The sequence below is a fragment of the Periplaneta americana genome, chromosome 10 (genome assembly GCF_040183065.1).
Source record: "Periplaneta americana isolate PAMFEO1 chromosome 10, P.americana_PAMFEO1_priV1, whole genome shotgun sequence".
Taxonomy (NCBI): domain Eukaryota; kingdom Metazoa; phylum Arthropoda; class Insecta; order Blattodea; family Blattidae; genus Periplaneta; species Periplaneta americana.
Genome location: NC_091126.1, coordinates 50493252 through 50514632, shown reverse-complemented (window position 1 = coordinate 50514632; position 21381 = coordinate 50493252). Strand labels below are relative to the sequence as shown.

Genomic DNA, 21381 nt, shown 5'->3' with positions numbered 1-21381 from the left:
TAGAGATGGCGTTTATTAGGTTTTGAAATCAAGCACCATTTCTTTTTTTGCATGCCATCCTAAAGTTAACACCGTTTTGGTCGTTCACAGACTCACGGCCATGAAGTGCTATGTCAGCTCGCCTACAGTTGCACGGGAAAAATTATCATGTGTGTAACCCCTTAACGAAGTATTTCCGGACTCCTGTATATGCAAATTGTTTTCACTCCTTTATTGCCGTTATAATTATATCAATGTTTTTATGTCTCATCGCTGTGAGTGTTGGGAGATGGTGTTCGAAAAGAGACTGGAAAGGTGAATACAAGATAGATCATTTGGACGGTTCAGTGTTCGAGGTCCAATTCTCTAGTTCTCTTATTTGATGTTAATTGTTGTGTCTGCAGACTATGCATGACACTTTTCTGTTTCTTGCAAGAGATTTTTCCTGTAGTTCCTATCCATTCCAAAGAGATTATATGTGTATGTCACACGTTCCCACTTCAGGCGTTTAGTTGCAAAATCAGATACATCACTAAAACATAATTTTTCAGTATGAAGACAAAACGTTTGTAGGAAGGAACCAAGGATTTGCAACCAATACTATTCGTTCATCATACAAATCCATGTGATGTATCTGACTTTGGAGCATAACAGTGCTATAGCAGTTGTAGAATCATATCAAGATATGAAATATAGCATTAACTCATTTTCGAAAAGAAAGTGCTGTATCTGATTTATAACTACACGCCTCACTTGTAATGACAAGGTAGTTAATGGAAGCAAAAAAAAATCTATTAAGTATGCGCAAATCTTCAGTCCTTGTGAGAGAACTTTGTTGTATAGTATTTGAATAGGTATTTTAGCTCTAAATCTATGGATCATTATAAGAAACTGAAAGAATAATGAAGCAAAGAAAGACCAAAAATGGCTGATACTTATTGTAACACGAAAAGTGAAGTAGTGAGATTATGGCTATTCAAATACGTTTAGTCTGGAAAGCATATATTCATCGACCAGAAGGTAGTCCTGAGTATCAATAATTGTAAATTACTGACTATAGTGCGTGGCATACGTCTCTCCTTAGCGAGGGCGATGCGCTATCACACTCAGTTACACTCAGTTACATTGGCAACGAATTCCGCTTACAAGCATAACGTCTACACTCAGTTATAAGTACGTAGAATGCTATTCAGTTACTACCTGCTCTAGGTCAAGGCCAGCACCGCTGCTTCCTCCCCTTATCTTAGTGCTGCCAACTTAAGCGTTCCCACGCGACTCTGAGTTCACTGCGGAGAGACTTTTGCCAGGCAGTGTACTTCACTCACAGTAATTTTTTAGTTGGTTGTTTAGCGACTATGTATCAGTTACTAAATTACTTAGCGTCGGTGGAATTAGTTATAGCGATATTGTATTTGGCGAGATGAGGCCGAGGATTCGCGCTAGATTACCTGACATTCGTCTTACGGTCAGGAAAATCTCGGAAGAAACACAGCCAGGTAATAACCCAAGATGGAATCGAACCGACGACGCCCGAGTACAATTCCGAATCAACAGATTAACGCATCTACCGCCTGATCTATGCCTCTGGCTCTCACAGTAATAAGGAGTGGAAGATGAGACTCGTTGTTTTGTTCCGCATGGACCAGGAACTTAATCCGAAATTCCTCAACTCTCAATTTATTATTCTTACCAATTACATTTACAGGTCCCTTTTGAAATTCATGCATAGAAGGATTTGCAGTTTAGCCCAAAAATATCAAAATAAATCTTTTGTGTACTTTTAGACAAAATGTTTAGCGTTTTAAGGAAACATATTTGTTGTAAATTTAATCGGTAATATTTAATATAAAGGTTTGTGTTTTGGTTAATGCACGTATTCATTAAGTTAGGCGTTTTCTGGAATAAAAACTTAACGTACATTAAGTCGTTTTTTTCCGTTTTAAGCATATATTGAATCCTTGATAATAAAAACACGGGTCGCTGTCAGTTTGGTCCGTAATCCATTTAACTTTACAACTTGGTGTGTCAGTTTAGTCCGGGGTTGTGCGTCAGTTTAGTTCCATACCGTGTTTACTTGCATTTATAATGAGCTGGAACGACTCACTTGTATTATGTAAACATAACAAACTCTTCGATTGCAGTAGTGTGAATATTGTTATACGTTCTAACGACATAGAATATAACTTTAAAACATCTAAATATCGATTTAAAGTGGACGATTCTTTTACAGATGACTTTATGACGATACTTTCTGCTGGAAACGAAAAGCTCATGACAATTCGCGACTACATATTATAAACCTGCTAAGTTCCACAGCAACGTTTCTTCCCCATATTTGGGCACAATGTTCAAGCAGTTTGAATCGCACGGCAGACAGCTGCGAATCTTTTCATTCCAAATTAAAAAGACTGGCAACAAACGCGCATCCAAACATATACTGTTTCATTCAGCTTCTGAAAGATATACAGAGTGAAAATTACATATAACTGAGAACCAAACCTCGTTCACGTCCAAATAAATTGTTGGAAAAATAACATTTCTCGCAAAGTAAAATGACTCAATACGAAAAACACAAAACATCGCGGCCACAGTTCACAAAACCTGTGTCGTATAACTTTTTCCCCACTGAAATATGAAGATTTTCGACTTTTAGACATTCACAAGAAACAATACTTTTGGGAGGCCATGCCCCACACCTCTCCGCGATGCCTCCTGAGTAACGCTAAGGGGCTACAGGTGTATGGGACTAAACTGACACATTTGCTGGGACCAAACTGACACAAATTAATGCAGATGGGACTAAACTGACATTTACTCGGACCAAACTGACACAGATTAATGCAGATGGAACTAAACTGACACATTTACTCGGACCAAACTGACACAAATTAATGCAGATGGGACTAAACTGACACATTTACTCGGACCAAACTGACACAGAGTAATGCAGATGGGACTAAACTGACACATTTACTCGGACCAAACTGACACAGATTAATGCAGATGGGAATAAACTGACACATTTACTCGGACCAAACTGACACAGATTAATGCAGATGGGGATAAGCTGACACATTTACTCGGACCAAATTGACACAGATTAATGCAGATGGGAATAAGCTGACACATTTACTCGGACCAAACTGACACAGATTAATGCAGATGGGACTAAACTGACACATTTACTCGGACCAAACTGACACAGATTAATGCAGATGGGACTAAACTGACACATTTACTCGGACCAAATTGACACAGATTAATGCAGATGGGAATAAGCTGACACATTTACTCGGACCAAATTGACACAGATTAATGCAGATGGGAATAAGCTGACACATTTACTCGGACCAAACTGACACAGATTAATGCAGATGGGAATAAACTGACACATTTACTCGGACCAAACTGACACATATTAATGCAGATGGGAATAAACTGACACATTTACTCGGACCAAACTGACACAGATTAATGCAGATAGGACTAAACTGACACATTTACTCGGACCAAACTGACACAGATTAATGCAGATGGGACTAAACTGACACATTTACTCGGACCAAACTGACACAGATTAATGCAGATGGGAATAAACTGACACATTTACTCGGAACAAACTGACACAGATTAATGCAGATGGGGATAAGCTGACACATTTACTCGGACTAAATTGACACAGATTAATGCAGATGGGAATAAGCTGACACATTTACTCGGACCAAACTGACACAGATTAATGCAGATGGGACTAAACTGACACATTTACTCGGACCAAACTGACACAGATTAATGCAGATGGGAATAAACTGACACATTTACTCGGACCAAACTGACACAGATTAATGCAGATGGGGATAAGCTGACACATTTACTCGGACCAAACTGACACAGATTAATGCAGATGGGAATAAGCTGACACATTTACTCGGACCAAACTGACACAGATTAATGCAGATGGGAATAAGCTGACACATTTACTCGGACCAAACTGACACAGATTAATGCAGATGGGAATAAACTGACACATTTACTCGGACCAAACTGACACAGATTAATGCAGATGGGAATAAACTGACACATTTACTCGGACCAAACTGACACAGATTAATGCAGATGGGAATAAGCTGACACATTTACTCGGACCAAACTGACACAGATTAATGCAGATGGGAATAAACTGACGCATTTACTCGGACCAAACTGACACAGATTAATGCAGATGGGACTAAGCTGACACATTTACTCGGACCAAACTGACACAGATTAATGCAGATGGGACTGAACTGATCGAAACCAAATGACACATCTCCCTTCTGACAGAATATTATTTCCCTCCAAAAAACACAGCGACCTGTAGGAACATTTCAATGTTATTCTGCGCAATGCTGTTATATGTGATCTAAAGTGTTTGATGCTCTGTATCTGAAATTAAAGATTTTGTAGTTAAGTTCTTGTTCCAGAGAACACCTCAATTATTGTAAATACACCAGGTGTAAATCTAAATCATTTTCTGCTACTATTTACTCTACTTCAACAGTCTTTTACATTATATAAAATCATACATAAAATGGTAGACTACATGTTTCCGGAGTGTTCTTTTCCCAGAAATTAATAACTACACACGTACGTAATTACAAGTCGAATCGTAAATTTTACGGACAGAGGAAATAAGATTTTAAGTGTATTTATCCTATTAGGACGTAAAAAGTAGCGTAATTTCATCCGCTATGGAAATACAATAAAATAAGCCTCATTTTCTCGCAAAATTAATTATTTTGAGAACTATTCCTCCATTTGAAAACTTAGTGACAAATTGGTGTTTGAAAATGTTAAAAAAAAAAACAAATTTGTAAAATTGACTTCATCCTAGCCGTTGAATAAGAAACAAATTAAATATACTCTACTTCTCCGCACATATACTCTCAGAAGTAATTCAAAAACAGGTGGGTGTATCTGGGATCGCCACTTTAGAAGCGACTGAGCTTATATCTGTCTCACCCATCAGCGCTAAGAGCCGTTAAGTTTACACATGCTACTACTCGTATCATACGTGTGTGGCAATTGTTAATAATGTAGTAACACTATTTCATTATTTTCTCTCGAACTCGTTAAGTTTTACGGTATTCTTAGTCACTTAAATGGATATTATGTAAGCCTACTTTGAATCTCATTATGCATCACTACAACATTTTATTTATTTATTTATTTATTTATTTATTTATTTATTTATTTATTTATTTATTTATTTATTTATTATTTTGGTTATTCAACGACGCCGTATCAACTACCAGGTTATTTAGCGTCGATGAGATTGATGGCAGCGAGATGTTACTTGGCGAGATGAGGCCGAGGGTTCGTCATAGATTACCTGGCATTCGCCTTACGATTGGAGAAAACCTCGAAAAAAATCAAACCAGATAATTAGCCCAAGCGGGAATCGAACCCATCCTCGAGCGCACTTCCAGGTCAGCAGGCAAACGCCTCAGTAGACTGAGCGACGCCAATGGCCACCACTTTTTAATATTTTTCAATTGTAAATAGAGATTTTCATAAATAGCGAAATAATGCTATATGTTATTAGACCTACTTATAGCTATTTGTTGTGAATTGTACTTAACTGGTTCACAATCTTAAACCGTAAAATGCATAAAGTCACGTGTTTTATTCTTTTACATTATAAAGCATCACTTTTGTGTCAAATTATACCAAACAAGACTTTACTTTATTTTGATACAAAGAATGCCACTGTTTCTTATGTTTTGTTTATGAGTGTTTATATAATATATTTCCAATGTTAGTTCAGGATAATGAACTACAAAGAGGAATAACGCTGGTAACACGTTAAAATTAACTGTTATGAAATGCATAATATGATTCGAGGTAAAAAATAAAAACATTGTAACGTTTTAATATGAAAGGTTTAATGTTACGTCACTCGTGGTACCATGGGAACAGAAGTGTAATATGAACTTCACACATCGTGCTTTTACACGCGATCCATCTCGCTCCATTCTTTGTTTAATGTGCCTCGAGATTTTCCACACAAATTTCCTTGCGTTCCTTCAAACGGAAAGGCGAAAATAGGATTGAGACAAGTGGACAAGAGGTTGGAGCTCACATACATTTACTCTCAGCCACAAATTCCCTTGCAAGAACTTTAGGTCGCGTATATTTTATTTGTTGTTTTTTTTTTCACAAAATTTCCTTTTTTTTTTAATTGTCTTCGTTACTGTTCACATAATAGTCACGTAAATTTGAGTATAAGTTCTTATTGGTTCGTTATAGAGGCAGAAACTTCAACGCTGTCCACATTATTCAAATAGGCAACCTATATCACGCCATCAACGATGGCTAAACATGCTGGTTTAACGACGTTTAATACTTAAAAGAAAATAAAACTTAATAAGTTGAATATAACTTTCATCACTCCTGAAACTCCTTCAAAATGCATCCAATATGACACGTGAGCCATGCGTGTAACTATAATATAACTTAAAATGTACAGCGTTCCAGGGACACGGTGTATACATGAATACCAAATAAAAGATAATACATTGTTAAAGAATGTACAGTTCCAGAAAAAAAAATGGCCCGACTCTTGAACATCCTTACAAAGCGCGATTCACACCACAAGGATTTAACAACGGCTTTGAATCCAGTATTATTTCAATAGTATTACTGGAAGATATTTCAGATGTAGTGCAAAGGTACGAAATTAATATGAAAATAAGATAAAATTAATTCTCGTGCAGCGATACAAGCAGCCATTTTCAGTCAGGTGTCATCTTTTCACTTGTTCTGTTTTCTGATTGGCTACATCCCAGTAATTTTACGCGTTTAAGTTTTATGTTATTACGTTTAATTTTCATTGTAATGGGCCTTAAGAATGATTATGTAACAAACACTATACATGCGACAGCACCGATTATGACAATTCATCGCAAGCATTTCGATAGCTCTGTGCTAATGTGCTTGCTCGTAGACTACGAAGTTCAGGGTTCGGATACTGCAGAGCAGGCATGTCAATTGATGCCCACAGGAACAAGCGCGCGCTTTAGAGCCCAGGAGATCCTGAGCGCTTTACAGTGGAAAGGAAAGAGACAGACGAATAAGGTGGTCGAGCTATATTCAGGGATGGCCAGCACTGATTCAATAGATAAAGGGAAGAGAACTTATTAAAACTGTATCCATGTTAATTTTTAGATTTGCCTGAGAAGTATAAGTGCATTATGAGAATATAAGTTTTAATTTTAATGCACATTTTTCACAAGTTTGATTTTTTTATTCAAAAGAAATATTTTCTCAACTTTTCGTATAGAAAGGTGAAATTTTCAGGTATAGGCCTATTTATTTAGTAGCCTTACAGAATGTTTCCGTAAATCTAATATATCGTATATACGTATTACTGAAGATAGTGTATTGAAAATTTTGAAAATATTCGCATGGAAATTGTTTATAAGGAAATGAATTAACAAAGCAACTACTGTCACATCATAAGCAAAAGATACGTGTCCATGTGTTGTAAAAATGTCAGCTGTATAGCTTCAGCAGAGTTCGAGAAAATAATTTAATATTCTGATGATAGGAAGTTGCTCACAAATATCACCTTAAAAGCATAATGCGATAAGAGTTTTGTTATGTAATATTAGTTACACTTAAAACAGATACAGTACCTAGGTAACTTTGCTTTGTACTGTAATATTGTTTTGATTAGTTTATTGATTACTTTTGTAAGGCTAAAGATACCACCAATATAAATTCCAAATTATCATGTCGTACTCAGTCTCTTTCTTTGGAATAGGGTAAATTAGGGTCTGTTGGACAGTCGGGCATGTTGGACACTTTGTACTTTAACGTGTTACCTCGCCACTTGTGGGCACCACATTCTGCTAGAAGTCAATGACGGAAGTAGCCACGAGTGGGGCTACCTCCGTCATTGACTTCTAGCAAAATGTGGTGCCCACAAGTGGCGAGGTAACACGTTAAAGTACAAAGTGTCCAACATGCCCGACTGTCCAACAGACCCTAATTTACTCTATCACTTTCTTTATGAATGATGTGTTTCATCCACTTAATACGGTATAATATTATACTACTATGGAATTTAAGTGAATATTCCTTCTTAATTCTCTATTATGTTATTAAGATTTAAAACACAAGTGCAATATTAAGAAATCAGTGTTAGTACTTTTGTTTTACAGACAATATAGATAATATTAGACAGAAAGAAGACATAAAAATAACGACATAAAATTTCACGTCCCGTTTGAAGTTTGTGCACCACTATTTTCTTAATCCAACAGGTTGCTTATTCATATACACAACCCTTCCTCTTTCCATACTTAGCGCTTGCTGCCCGCGCACGACGTCAAGGTCAGAAAAATGTACTTGCTTTGACATCACTGCTGTAGAGGAAAGAGTTTTTTAATTAATTAGGTACAGGTTATCGTTTACTATTATTCAATTTTACAGCACGATTTACAAATATTCATCTACTATTAGAATAGATCCATTTTCATCGCATAGTTTCAAATGCCTATAGGGTTACAACAGAAATCGAAGTAAAATGTATCTCAATGACTAACAAAGCGACCTTGTGTGTTCTACTGTTTTGGAGCACTGAGCATGTGCAGTGCGTTGCATTCGGAGCTTAGAAATTTCTGATTGACCTTTTTTTTTCTGGAACTGTACATATTAGCTACTTAAATTCGACTAAAGGCGTTTCAAGCAATCATTCGGATTTCCTTAAATTCCCTGTATTTTTTTTTTTTTTTTTTACTTTCCCTACCTAACCTTCCCAGAAGAGAAGATCAGCGCTAGAAATTCTAAACGTACACCCTTCCACTTTGTTTTCTGATTTATGAATTGTAGTGAACGTATTCTCTTACTAAGCCATCTCATAGTTTTATCTCTCACTATACCAAAGATCGCAACAAAATCAGTGAGGTGACATGGTCATAAGTGCGTCATGCGTCAACAATGGAAAGACTTTCGCAGGAAACATTGTGTACGGTTTCTGCCTGACAAATGTGTCATCTATGATTAACCTCACAGGACATGCCGAGGATCGTTACCCGTCTATTCTGATGGGAAGGAGCCGCTTAAATTAGCAATAGCTTGGCCTTTGAATAATCAATATTTTCGAATATGCCACAGTCGTCTACTCTCAATTCCTTATTTATTTAATTTATTGTGCCATCTCTTCGACAATAAAGAATAGATAACCTAGATAAATTAAATCATAAATAAATCGATGTCACATAAATAACACTAATATTATGTCACCATCATCTTTTATGCGCTTCGCAACAATTCATTTCCTTCATGTTGTATATTATTCCCGATTGTGATTAACTTTCTTGAAGTATTACTCAAAAATATTAATAAATAAAATCATTAACTATGCGTTATAGAAGATAAAATTTCGTTTCGTAGATTCCGCACAACAGGAGTTCTTTTACACCCAAAAGAAAGATATCTGACTTCAGTGATAAATTCAATGGTTTAACTCGATTTTTTCATTAAATTTTATGTTAATCACATAAAAATTGGTGGTATATTGTAACACTTTTATATTAACAAAACTTCATTCCTGAACTATTATAAATATTAAATATATCAACAGTTTATAATTAGATTTAAAATATGTTCATTTCTTATGAAATAAAAGTCAGTACTGTGAAAAGAATCCATTAAAGAGGAAGGTGTAAAAGTAATTGCTTCATTGAATATTCGTCCTTTCAGAGAAGGGAGTTACAACTAGTGGCTACTAATCCTTTAAAAGAACAGAGGCACGAAATCAATATCGTACCGCATGTCTTTGGTCACATGCATGTCGCGTCGTCTTTCGTGGTGATTATTTTGTGCTATGGAGACGATAAGGTTCAGGTGGAAGTCACATCTGTAAAGTATGAGTAATTCTATGAAATAATAATTTATTTGGTATGGACTGTACTATTCCATTTGCAAGTTCATTCCAGTTATATCATGAATGCAATTTTGATTCCAAGTAACTCGCTATTGAGTGGTGTTAAATTATAATAAGGACCAATAAGTTGTTTATCGAATGTTCATGCTACTAGAAGCTACTTCTCATAATATATTCTTGAGTGGAAACATTTTCGCGCCCAAAATATAAAATTTTGATTCGATGTGTCCTTTGATTCTTTCAGTTTGTCTTAAGAAAAGTTCTTAGGAAAATGAAAGAATATTTCTTATTTAGTTTGTGTGTTATTTTGTCATTTAATATTTGCCCCAAAATATAAAATTCTCATTCTATGTGTCATTTGATTCTTTCAATTTGTCTTAAGAAAAGGTTCTTAGGAAAATAAAAGAATAATTCTTATTTAGTTTGTGTGTAATTTTGTTATTTAAATATTTGCAGTGTATTAAATGCCCAAAATATAAAATTCTCATGTTATTGTGTATTTTCGTTCTTTCAACTTCACTTAAGCAAACGTTCTTAGGAACATAAAGAATGCTTTTTATTTAGTTTGTGTGTCATTTTGTCATTTAAATAATTGCTATATATTAAATGCCCGAAATATAAAATTCTCATTCTATACAGAATGTAATGTTCTTTCATATCCACTTGCTCAAGACATATTCTGATCTTTACTGAAGAAAGGTAGCCTACTACATTACAATAGCCCCAGCACTGGGGGCTAGTGTAACCTACGAGCCGACAAATAAGTTTTGTGTTCGTGGATCTAAACTTAATAACGTAATTTTTCTTCCTTTTCACCAGAGTTCGGTAAGGTATTGAGGGTCAGCTTTTCAAATTTTAGACAAATTTTAATTCCAATTCAGCAAGTTATTAAATGTCAAATTTGAACTATTAAATTTATGGATTCCGCTTACCAAATACACAAATAAGAAAAATATTTATACCTATCAATACATACGAGGTAGTGAAAATGTTATAATATTACGAATGTTATTTTACTATATATGAGAATTACAATGATATGAATACTACGATACATGTCCATAGCTGTCTTTAAAAAAAATTGCCCTGATTGTTCAGGAATACATACAGTAGACTAATAAATTCGATTACCCATTTCCAATTTGTCAAGTAAACACCTTTTTAATGTAATATTACTTTGATTTAAAATTTGGACACTTAAAATGTGCATTACTTGAATATTTTGATTCTCCTTCCATTTTCTTGTAATCCATAGCCTACAGCAATTTGTGTTTTTCTCAACAAATTCATTTCAGTTTTCAAACACCGGTTTTTATCTGCTAATCTCTTCTTAATTTTGTAGAGGAAGTGTTACAAATATGAAATAGGGGTACAAGTAAGAAATGGTGTGATATACAACCTGAGACGTGTTGTATTCTAGCGGAAGCCTTCCAGATTACTGCGCATTGATACTCTCTTTCGCGGGAATGTGTTAGTTTGCAGTTAGAAACTGAACTGTTGAAACGTTTATCATTATTGCGTTTTCGAGGGAAGTGAACATATTGGCGATAAGTTCTTTCTTTGAATATGCATTGTTATTCCTCCATGTTAGAAATATTAATGATATATATTCTTAAGTGGAGGTGGTACACCATGGCAGGTTAAAATATATGTGTATGTGTCCTGATCAATTTACAAAAATGTCAATCAATACAGAAACCATCAATATATAAGTGTACCAAATTTCATCGCCTTAGGATTGGTAGTTTTAGAGAAAATCTAGAATAAAGATAGCAAATTTAACATTGCTGAGATAGGGTGTACCACCTACCCTTAAAGAGAAATAATCTACGTTTATAGCAATGTATGTTTAATTGATTTCGTTTTCTAAGTTATGATATGTTTTGAGGTTATGATTTACATCAGTGTGTCACAAATATGAAATACTAGTATTATTAGTATTCCATCTTTATACTCGTTATCACTGTTGACTCCTGTAGGAGGAGGGAAAACCTCACCTTCCAACAAACTTAGAAAACAGTGGAATGAAAAAGCAATGCAAGAAGCCATAAAACAAGTTTGAGAAAAGACGTGAGGGACGATTCATCTGGATTCAGTATCACGGTTGGGAAAACACTTCCTAATGAAGATGCTGAATGCTTGTTCTGTGCTTTCCTTAGTAGAGACTATTTTGATTTTGTAATTTTGTTAATCTAGTAACTTGTTAATAGTATTCCATATTTGTATATCCATTTTTATGAAGGAAATATGTTAGATTTTGAGGAAATTATTTTTTTCAAACATTTTATAACATCTTGTGAACTTCTAAGTCCGGCGTACCATTCACAGGGACATTCAGCAATAATAGGACGATACTTTACGTTCAATATTCAGAACATGTAGGTTCCAAAACGAAAACAAAAACAAAATTGTATTCCATATTTGTAACACTTTCTTCACATTAATTGAAATGTCTCTATTATGTGTGATACATTCCAGATAAGACAAATTTGAGATGTTTTCCCTTCACCTTATTTATGGATATTGAAAAGACACCATGCTACTTTATTTTACTGAATTAGTATAGTATTATAGTATATATAGCCTATTTATTTAACCTGGTAGAGATAAGGCCACCAGGCCTTCTCTTTTTGTTTACCACTGAAATTAACTTGTTAAGATATTCCTCATCGTCTGTCTAAGCAAAGTGAAATCCATAAAAGCAACGTGTTTACCGCCATAACTTCTCATTTACATCTTTAAAATATTTCAAGTTGTTATTTTCTTTAAACTCAGTTTCCCTGTGTGAAGGGGCGTGATAATGAAAACACACGCGTTTCCTGGTCCTGTCACCAAGACACCTCCACAGCGTGTAATCGAGAAATATCGGATTTATCCGTTTTTTCCTTACATAAGAAATGTCTAACAGTTACTATTTAATTTTAAGTTTGTGCATAAATATTTTTCGCCTTTTTCAGATGTAGAATATACATAGAACAATATTTGATAAAATATTTGATCCAGATTACATTTTAGACAGCTAACATGTCACTGTTTATAAGCAACAACACGAGACTCTTACCTTATTTCAGATTAAATATATGAAAATATTAATTAGTCTGTTTTTTTATCTTAGGAAATGTATTTTGCAATACTCTGACATCTGTGCCGGGTGAATAAGAAATGTCTGACACATACTTAATTTAAAGTTTGCGCATAAATAAGTTGCGCCTTTTTCAGAAGTAGAATATATATAGAGTATCATTTGATAAAATATTTGATCTAAATTGCATTTTAGACAGCTAAAATGTCAAAGTTTATTAACAACAACACGAGACACTTAACTTATTTCAGGTTAAATATATGAAAATATTAAGTATCCTGTTTTTTTTTTTTTTCATCTTAGGAAATGTATTTGGCAAAACTCTGATGTCTGCGCCGGGTAAATAAGAAATGTCTGAAAGACGCTTAATTTAAAGTTTGCGCATAAATATGTTGCGCCTTTTCCAGAAGAGCAATATTTTATAAAATATTTGAGCCAAATTGCATTTTAGACAGCTAACATGTCACTGTTTATGAGCAACAACACGAGGCTCTTACCTTATCTCAGATTAAATATATTAAAATATTAATTAGTCTTTTTTTATCTTAGGAAATGTATTTTGCAATACTCTGACATCTGTGTCGGGTAAATAAGAAATGTCTGACACATACTTAATTTAAAGATTGTGCATAAATATGTTGCGCCTTTTTCACAAGTAGAATATACAGTATATAGAGTAATATTTGATAAAATATTTGATCTAAATTGCAGTTTAGACAACTAAAATGTCAAAGTTTTTGAACAAGAACACGAGACCTTAACTTATTTCAGGTTAAATGTATGAAAATATTAAGTATCCTGTTTTTTTTTTTTTTTTCATCTTAGGAAATGTATTTGGCAATACTCTGATGTCTGTGCCGGGTAAATAAGAAATGTCTGAAAGTCGCTTAATTTAAAGTTTGTGCATAAATATGTGCGCCTTTTTCAGAAGAGTAATATTTGATAAAATATTTGAGCCAAATTGCATTTTAGACACCTAACATATCAAAGTTTATGAACAACAATACGAGACACTTAACTTACTTCAGGTTAAATATATGAAAATATTAAGTAGCCTGTCTTTTTTTTTCATCTTAGGAAATGTATTTGGCAATATTGTGATGTCAGTGCCGGGTAAATAAGAAATGTCTGAAAGTCGCTTAATTTAAAGTTTGTGCATAAATATGTGCGCCTTTTTCAGAAGAGTAATATTTGATAAAATATTTGAGCCAAATTGCATTTTAGACAGCTAACATATCAAAGTTTATGAACAAAAATACGAGACACTTAACTTACTTCAGGTTAAATATATGAAAATATTAAGTAGCCTGTCTTTTTTTTTTTTCATCTTAGGAAATGTATTTGGCAATATTCTGATGTCAGTGCCGGGTAAATAAGAAATGTCTGAAAGACGCTTAATTTAAAGTTTGTGCATAAATATCTTGTGCCTTTTCCAGAAGAGCAATATTTGATAAAATATTTGAGCCAAATTGCATTTTAGACAGCTATTATATCACTGTTTATGAGCAACAACACGGGACACTTACCTTATTTCAGATTAAATATATGAAAATATGAAGTAGTTTGTTTGTTTTCGTCTTAGGAAATGTATTTTGCAATACCCTGACGTCCGTGCCGAGTAAATTTGGAAGTGACAGCATTTTAAAATGTGCAACTTGGAATTCGGTGACGGGGTTAAAAGCTATATCAGCAATAACCAACTGTCAAACACAAGGAAGAGATTTGCAGCGTTCACGTAAATATTGAAGTGTGAGTTATTTTAAAGCTAGCATTCGCGCCAATCCGCTCACTCGCTACTCACCCGTGGTCTGTGGTGCGCTGTCCCGCCGGCTGGAGTGGAGTGAGTCCAGCGGCAGCCCAACCAAGTGAGCAGGCACGGCCTCCCCCTCCAATCAAGCAGTAAACACAAATCTGACTCCCTCCATCCTCAAAATGGCAAATGTGACATTTGCAACAATAAACACGATCAAATGCGCGAACGAGAGGAGCTATGTTTTGTCACGACACTTTACCCCGCACAGGGGAGGAGAAGAGGGGCTTGGTTCCTCTGGAATTGGGAGATCCGCGGTTCGTGTCCACGCAATAGCGACTTTACTACTGTCTCTTACGAAAACTCTATCAACTCTAACTACAGTAGAACCCCGATTATCCCTCACCCTATTAACCGATTGTTGGATTATCCGTCTGTCATTCTCTCATTTTTTGTTGCAGAAAAAATATTGAGTACTGCACAATACATTAGTACGTATTTTTTATAGAGAGATACTACAAGCCTTTGCCCTTACGCATTATGATCTACTGTTCGAGTGACCTGTTTAATTTCTCTGCAAAACGTCTACCAGAAGCGCCAAAAGAATACAATGTTGTGCTAAGTATCGAAGAGAAGTGCATATAATTGAGTGGTTTTGGAAAAGAGGAACTGTGGTTCATCTCACGTCGGAATACGAAATTGGAGTTACAATTGTGCGAGATTTAATAAAAAGAGGGATAAAGTGTATAAATTACTTAACTCTATAACATGAGACCAATACTTTTCCTATCTTTCCACAGAAATCCATGATAGGAAGTTTCCTTAACCCTTGGAAACCCGTCATTCATTCATTCATTCGTTCATTCATAATTTTCTGTCACTGCAAACCCAGCATTCTCCAATCTTTCCTATTTTCCGCCTTCCTCTTAGTCTCCGCATATGATCCATTTATCTTAATGCCGTCTATTATTTGATATCTTCTTCTGCCCCGAAATCTTCTCTCGTTCACCATTTCTTCCAGTGAATCCTTCAGTTAGGCAGTTTCTTCTCAGTCAGTGACCCTGTCAATTCCTTTTCCTCTTCCTGATCAGCTTCAGCAGTCTTGTTTCTTCATCCACTCTTTCCAACAGAGCTATTATACTTAAAACTTTTGATCCACTACCTAATGTGTTAAGACACATGACTACGGAGACAATTACGAAAACTGCATTATGCAACACTTAATTTATGAAAGTTTTCTGTAGTACGGATTATCCGATTTTTTCGATTAACCGTTCAGCCCACCCCCTTCATTACCACGGATAATAGAGGTCCTACTGTACTAAATGCAGCGAGATTCCTGTCTATAGGGTTTTTAAAAAGTAAGAGGTAACTTCAATTCATATTATTTTCTACAAAATCTTAAACTTTCTGGTACTGGCATATTACATGTAAATGGGCCTTTTTTGTATCACCTCCCATTGTCATAACTTCATCGTAGATGTTGTCTCCGTCCAACATTTTGTTCTTTTACAAGTAACAGCCTCACTTCAATGCTGTATGCAGGAGCTCTGAATTCATGATCTGTAATATATCACACAGTGTGTGCGATGGAGTCCTTCAACTCGTCAATAATTGTCATAGGTTTGCTGAAGAACACTCCTTCCTTCACATAGCCTCACAACCAATATAATATGCTAGGTTATGTCTCGCGATCTTGCAGGCCACGTTACAAGAAAGTGCCACAAGAACAATCCGAAGCAAACTTGTTGTCTTGATGATGCAAAAATCCTAATTCTTGTACCAGAATTTTTAACATGTGTAGAAAATTAAAAAAATATGAGCAATTTAAAGTTAACTCTTTCTTTGAAAAAACACTATACATTATATGTTTAGTGAGACTCTTAACTGCAAAGTTACATATCGTCGGTAGAATCTGTGACATAGAGGACAAAAGGAAGTAAGCGACAAAAGATAGATTTTGAGGTTATGGTTGATTCATATATAGGATGTTATGCTTGTTTTGATGTTGGTATCCCCGAATTGCAGGGATAAATAGTTTAATATATTTTCCGATATTCAAAGGAAGTACCCAAGTCATAAGGCTGTGTACAAAGTGGAACATTAATCTCACCAGATCTCAAAATAGAGTTTAGACTTACTCCCTTCTGGCTTCTGAAGTGTCCTAGCCAAATACGCCATGCGATTGCTTATTATTCGCTTTAGAGTTGTGGAAGGCATCTGAAAAAGACCCAACGAATTAGATCCAAAAATATCCAGTCGTTATTAGCGAGATTCAAAGACACGCTCCAGCGAGGTTCCGAACATGAGTCCAGCTCGGTGGTCGCTAGCTGCAGAGGTGGCTCTTTCTATGTATTTATTTTGTTTAATCATTTTACAATACAGATAAAGGTTTCGGAAAATAATGTCACTACAGCATGGCGCGTCCTCATGTTGCGGATATAGGAGACGGCCTCCAGATATGGAGGGTAGCTATAAATATATTGAATAAGCATCGCGGACAGCCGATAAGGGGTGATCCTCTATGTTGGGGGTTGAGTGAAGGGCTAACAACCCATCATCGTTAAAAACAGCTTGTTACGAAACCACAACATAAGTCTCGGAATGGAACTGATTCTCTGGCATCAACACAGAAAATCCTGAAAAGACAAAGTATATTATTATGTCTCATGACTAGAACATAGTACGAAATGGAAATATAAAAATTGGAAATTTATTCTTTGAAAAGGTGGTAAAGTTAAAATATCTTGGAGCAAAAGTAACAAATATAAATGACACTCGGGAGGAAATTAAGCGCACAATAAATATGGAAAATGCTTGCTGTTATTCGGTTGAGAAGCTTTTGTCTTCCAGTTTGCTCTCAAAAAAGGCTGAAAGTTAAAATTTATAAAACCGTTATATTACCGGTTGTTCTGTGTGGCTGCGTTTGAATCATCCACAATGTTATCACAGTCTTCGTTATCCTCAACGTTTACAGCATTTTTGTTGTCTATTCATGATAACTTGCAAGAAAGCCGTACAGTGTACATACAAAGCAAGAAAATACTAGGAACTCTACATGGGATTAGAGACCTACGTTAGCTAAAAACAATAATTTAAAACCTATCTTTCCAAAGGGGCTAAGCACCAAAAATAACGTTGAGATATTGATTAAAAACGCCGCCAAATGCATATTGACATACTTCCGACACCACCTCTTGGTGCACGAATCAGTCGCTTACAGTTGAGCTATGACAGAGCCCATTTAGTATGATATTTTCTTATGGATATACTTCCCTTAGATTGAATACAATTAAATAAAAAAATTGACACTTAGCCTCTTTGGAAAGATAGGTCTTCAATTATTAACATTTTTCGATGTAATTACTATTAATGTTTTTTGATTGAAGGTTCAGTATGTTCGCGTCACCGTAAACGAATTTTTCACCATTTTATCATTGCCACAACACATTTAACTTCTTATTGCATTATATATGGGATGTTCACTATATTAATGCATTAATTATTGCACAAAACGCACTTAAGAAGCAAAATCTAAAAATAATGGGCAGTGGTTTCAATTAATCGGACATTATCCTCTTGTTGGCATGCATCCCGATTCATCCACTAGGTGGCTCCCGACTCGACATAGCATGGACGGCAACATTGCTAACAAAATAGGTTAGGTGTGTAGTATTATGTGAGATGCTAGGTTTGGTTAGATTAGGTGTGTAATATTATGTGAGAGGTTATGTTTGGTTAGATTAGGTATGTAGTATTATGTGAGAGGATAGGTTTGGTTAGATTAGTTGTGTAATATTACGTGAGAGGCTAGGTTTGGTTAGTTTAGGTGTGTAGTATTACGTGAGAGGTTAGGTTTGGTTAGATTAGGTGTGTAGTATTATGTGAGAGGTTAGGTTTGGTTAGATTAGTTGTGTAATATTACGTGAGAGGTTAGGTTAGGTTTGGTTAGTTTAGGTGTGTAGTATTACGTGAGAGGTTAGGTTTGGTTAGATTAGGTGTGTAGTATTATGTGAGAGGTTAGGTTTGGTTAGATTAGTTGTGTAATATTACGTGAGAGGTTAGGTTTGGTTAGTTTAGGTGTGTAGTATTACGTGAGAGGTTAGGTTTGGTCAGATTAGGTGCGTAGTATTACATGAGAGGTTAGGTTTGGTTAGATTAGTTGTGTAGTATTACGTGAGACGTTAGGTTTGGTTAGATTAGGTGTATAGTATTATGTGAGAGGTTAGGTTTTGTTAGATTAGGTGTTTAGTATTGTGTGAGAGTTTGAGTTAGCTTTGGTTATGTTTGTGGCATTGTGCGAGTTGTTTGGTTATATTAGTAATATTGTGTGAGAGGTTCACCACAGTTGCTGACACTCAAAATCTTATGATTCCCTCCTTACATTACGTCACATTATAAGTAAATATGGAGGTCTTCTTCATTCACGGAAGACAAATTTCGTAGGCCTATATAAGTAACGCATGTATTTGGTGCGGGTTGGGTGGGCATACAGCTCTCCTAGTAATTATGTCAAATTTCCACTACTCCGTACTATAAATCCTAACCACTTGCAAGGTATTATAGGAATGTTTTCTATTGGCTCGTACATAAAAATCCTTCACCTCTTTCTGATGTCGATTTTTTTTATTGGGTTATTTTACGACGCTGTATCAACATCTAGGTTATTTAGCGTCTGAATGAAATGAAGGTGATAATGCCGGTGAAATGAGTCTGGGGTCCAGCACCGAAAGTTACCCAGCATTTGCTCGTATTGGGTTGAGGGAAAACCCTGGAAAAAACCTCAACCAGGTAACTTGTCCCGACCGGGATTCGAACCCGGGCCACCTGGTTTCGCGACCAGACGCGCTGACCGTTACTCCACAGGTGTGGACTCTGATGTCGAAAAACACAAAAATTGTTATGACGTATCTATAATAGGCAGTGAACAATCCCATTGAACTTAGAAAAGCAACCCTCTTGGAAACAGCAAGCATTGTTGAACTTCGCTTAAGGGACGAAGACGCCTTCACAGGATGACATAGATGTGGCATGAAATGCCTCTGTTCTGACCACGCTAGTCTACCTCACTTCGGAATTACCGGTATTGGTAAATTATATTTTATTAAACATAATAACTCGAAAATATTTGTGGAAAATAACACGCCATTTTCCATTTCACAAGTAAAAAATAACCGTAAATATAAGAAACTATAACAAAATATCACAATATAATACACTGCATAAGAAGAGAACAAGAACAGGAAAAGTTCTCCAAGCAAATTGAGACTCACTCACTGTCTCCAGTATCATCATTTGATCTTCTATGCTTGGTACCTGCATAAATAATCAAAATGGCAAGAAGTTAAATATTCAGTCCTCTGCAGAGAATAACACCAGAGTCTGCAAAATTAGTAGCTCGGTACGCCGCAGCGCAGTAGTATTAAATTCTCTAACAAAATTTAAGAGAAAATAATTACTAAATTCGTAGTATTTTGTATTGGAAGTCATGCTACAAATACAATTAAAATCGCGGTGATTTCCTTTTAGCTGTGATTTTGAGCAGATGTTATGTTTTCAAATATGTTGATAGCAACATATCTAAACCGTAACACTAATTTTTAAGTATATTTCATTTGGTCCGCACCAACATCTGCGCCACAAAATTGCAGTACACGACATTATTTTCTTCATAGTATGATAAAGGAGCTGAGTTATTGCAAAAAGCGTAAAACGTTGTCTATAATCAGAAGCTGTAAATGTAAATATCTTTCATAACGTGATAAAAAGAGCTGAATTATTGCGAAAGGTATAAAATGTGTAATGACACACTCTAAATGAAAATGTCGTAGAAAACATGATAAAGAGAACTGAGTTACTGCGAAAAGGGGTATAACAATAATTTATAGACGGAAATGTCGTTTAAAAGATGATAAATAGCTGAGTTATTGCGAAAAGCGAAAAAATACGAGAATCTATAATTAGAATTGTCATTAAAAATAATAAAATAACTAAGTCATTACGAAATAGGTACAATGTAGACTGAGACGCTGTAAATGGAGATGTCATTAAAAACATTATAAAATAACTGAGATAATGCGAATAGCATGAAATGTATAATGAGAATCTATAAAATGGAAATGTCGTTCAAAATATAAAGAGACTGAATTACAGCTTCCACCAAAAGTTTAAGTACATCCTTATACTTATGTGAAACCCTCTGAAGTTTATACAGGGATCAAATGCCCGTGAAAAATGAAGCTTTTTTTTTTTTACTGCAAACCCAATCTCTCTAGCTTTCAAACTGTGGATTATAAAACATTTTTCTGTTATGAAAACTTACTGTAAAATTTCATTTTTTGTAAGAAACAATTAATTACTCCTGAATGGGTGTACTTATATTAATGAATTTTGGGACAGAGTTAGATATTATCTCTAGTCATTCTTTCACATCCCAATAATCTGCCACTTCCCGTCCACCCTCACTGAATTTCGACCCATTTTCAGTTTTTCAAGGAAGAAATCTAACCTTCCCACACTTGTAGTGTTACTAACTCCCAATGTTATGATGTAAGTGGCAGTGGCGGTCCCGTGTCAATTTGTTACGAGTATTTTAGAAAATGATAATTTTTCCTAGAGAAAAAAGGAGAAAAATGTGGA

The 21381-nt window shown here is 35.3% G+C and overlaps 2 protein-coding genes across 4 annotated transcripts in view; one reads left to right on the top strand and one right to left on the bottom strand.

Moving 5' to 3' along the window:
- Gat (GABA transporter) overlaps positions 1-14895 on the bottom strand; it is a 139972-nt gene extending 125077 nt beyond the window's left edge. Inside the window, exon 1 of one of the 3 annotated variants that reach the window (XM_069837399.1) lies at positions 14794-14895. The gene's annotated coding sequence lies outside the window, so the exon portion shown is untranslated. The remainder of the gene's footprint in view (positions 1-14793) is intronic. The other 2 variants (XM_069837400.1, XM_069837401.1) reach the window with 2 other exon arrangements.
- The window catches only part of LOC138707664 (rho guanine nucleotide exchange factor 38-like), a 201652-nt gene that overhangs the window by 77373 nt on the left and 102898 nt on the right, over positions 1-21381 (top strand). The window lies entirely within an intron of this gene.